Here is a 2,476-nt window from a genome sequence, read left to right as displayed (position 1 = left end):
ACATTGGGACATTTTATTAAGTGGGCCAAAGAACTCAGTCAGTTCGAGATATTATCGAAGCCACACACAACAATGAAGAGAAAAACGCTTGCGGATTTTGTAGTAGAATGCACAGGTTTTCAAGACGAACCAATGAGAACTAGTGCAAGAGTTGTGGAAACTCTTCATTGAAAACTAATGAAAGTGGATCTGGAGCTGGGATAATTCTGATCTCACCTAAGGGACATCGATTCCATACATTCCTAAGGTTCAGATTTGAAGGATCCAAAAATGAAGCAGAGTACAAAGCTCTATTGGTAGGAATACGAGTGGCAAAAGAACTGAAAGCAAATGCGATTCAATGTTATAGTGATTCTCAGCTCGTGGTCAATCAATTATTGGGGGAGAATCAAGTTTGAGGTATCAAAATAGTGGCTTATCTAGCTAAGGTTAAAGATGAGCTGTCTGAGTTTGAGTTCTGATAACTTCATTTTAGAATAGGAAGCAAGAAATTTAGAACGGATTAATAAACTTAGTAGAATGAAAAGTTGATGAAATTAACACCCTAAGTTTATTTTTAATAGTGATTTAAATCTTTTAATTAGTGATTCTTGTTCTTAGTTATTTATAATTTTAAAATTCAATTCGTTCGTCTAGGTTTTAGTTGCCAAATAGAAATTAAAAGAGCAATTATTGGTAATTGGAAAATAGTCTTCATGGAAGCGATACTCTAATTATCATATATATTACTTGAAACGATTGCATGCACTTTCCTATATATATTTTCACGATCAAGTTTTTGGCACCATTGTCGGGGACTTAATTTCCAATATCAAAGTTAATTGTTATTTGTTCTAATTTTGTTTTATTTTATTTGTATTGTTTTACTCTTATTTGGATCAAGGCTGTATTGTGTTTCAGGAATTGTTGGTATATACAAGGAAGTAGACAAAAGGAAATCATATCAATAGACCTTGAAATTGAAAGAACGTGCAGACAGAAACGAATGTTGTCAGCAACAATGCAAATCTGGGTGATGCTGCTGAAGCCGATCCACCATTAAGGAACTATGTACGCCCTATTGTTATGGGGATACATTCCAGCATTCGTCCTCCAACTGTTGAGGCAAATAATTTTGAGATAAAACCCTCAATTATTCAGATGGTGCAGAATTGTGTACAATTTGGGGGGTTACCATAGGAGGATCCAAATCTCCATATCACAAACTTTTTAGAGCTATGTGCGACATTAAAAATGAATGGGGTGAGTAACGATGATGTAAGATTGAGAGTATTCTCATTCTCATTAAGGGACTGATCTAAGAGTTGGTTGAATTCTTTACAAGCCAACTCTATACTTGAGGAGATTTGGCTCATAAATTCCTTGGTAAATATTTTCCTCCTGCTAAGTCAGCTGGAATTAGTGGAGAGATTAATATCTTACATCAATTTGATGGGGAGTCTTTGTATGATGCATGGGAATGATTTAAGGAGTTGGAAAGGAAATGCCCACATCATGGAATAGAGAAGTGGCTGCTAGTTCATACTTTTTACAATGGTTTGGGGGGAAATACAAGGACAAATATAGATGCAGCATCGGGAGGAGCGTTTATGAGAAAAAGCGCTAATGAATCATATGAACTATTGGTTTAGATGGCAATGAATAACTATAATTGGCCTACTGAACGTGAGAATAAGAAAGTAGTAGGAGTCTTAGAAGTTGATCCAATTGCGCTATTGACCGCTCAAGTGGCATCTCTAACCAAGCAATTGCAGCAAAATATTCTCGCCGCACAAGCAATGGAAGTATAGAATGTAGTGAGTTGTGAGATTTGTGGGGGGACCACATTCTTATGAACAATGCCTGAGCAAAGCTAGTTGCTCGACAAATGTGAACAATATGCCCTTGGAACAGGCATAGGTCATTGGTAATTTTTCGAGTCCTACACCCAACACTTATTCCAATTCCTATACTCCTACTTGGAAAAATCACCCTAATTTGTCTTGGAAAAATAATCAAGGGTTACAACCGTAATATCCACAGTACCCACATCAACAACCCCCTCATCAACCAACTTCTAGATTACATTCGAAACCATATTACGATCCAACTCCAAGCCCATCTCATCCACCACCACATCCTCAAATGAACCCACGAACAATTTAGCCAGACCAATTAAATCAATTCATGACAGAGATAAGGTCTTCAATCAGGAGTTTGGAGACACAAATATGTCACTTTGCTAAAATTTTTGATAGTAGACAACAAGGGAATTCGCCTAGTTCCACAGAGGTAAATCCTAAAGATCTTTGTAATGCAATATCCTTGAGGAGTGGGACTAAGTATGATGGACCTACAGTGGATAAGAAAGGGAAGAATACAGAGGGTCAACAAGTTACTAGTCTAATAAAAGAGGAGGTTACTGAAAACCTTCCAAAAACAGAAAAACCAAAATACACTGAGCTTACACCAAAGCTTCCATATCCTCAAAGGTTTC

The 2,476-nt window shown here is 36.9% G+C and overlaps 1 non-coding gene across 1 annotated transcript; it reads right to left on the bottom strand.

Annotated features, from left to right (window-relative positions):
* Positions 1 to 1,394: 1,394 nt before the first annotated feature.
* LOC133807747 (small nucleolar RNA R71) lies at positions 1,395 to 1,501 on the bottom strand. Its single transcript, XR_009879643.1, has one exon. It is a non-coding gene; the product is annotated as a small nucleolar RNA R71 (small nucleolar RNA).
* Positions 1,502 to 2,476: the final 975 nt, after the last annotated feature.

Source organism: Humulus lupulus, chromosome X (assembly GCF_963169125.1).
Source record: "Humulus lupulus chromosome X, drHumLupu1.1, whole genome shotgun sequence".
Classification (NCBI taxonomy): Eukaryota; Viridiplantae; Streptophyta; class Magnoliopsida; order Rosales; family Cannabaceae; genus Humulus; species Humulus lupulus.
This window is presented reverse-complemented; position numbering and strand designations above follow the sequence as displayed.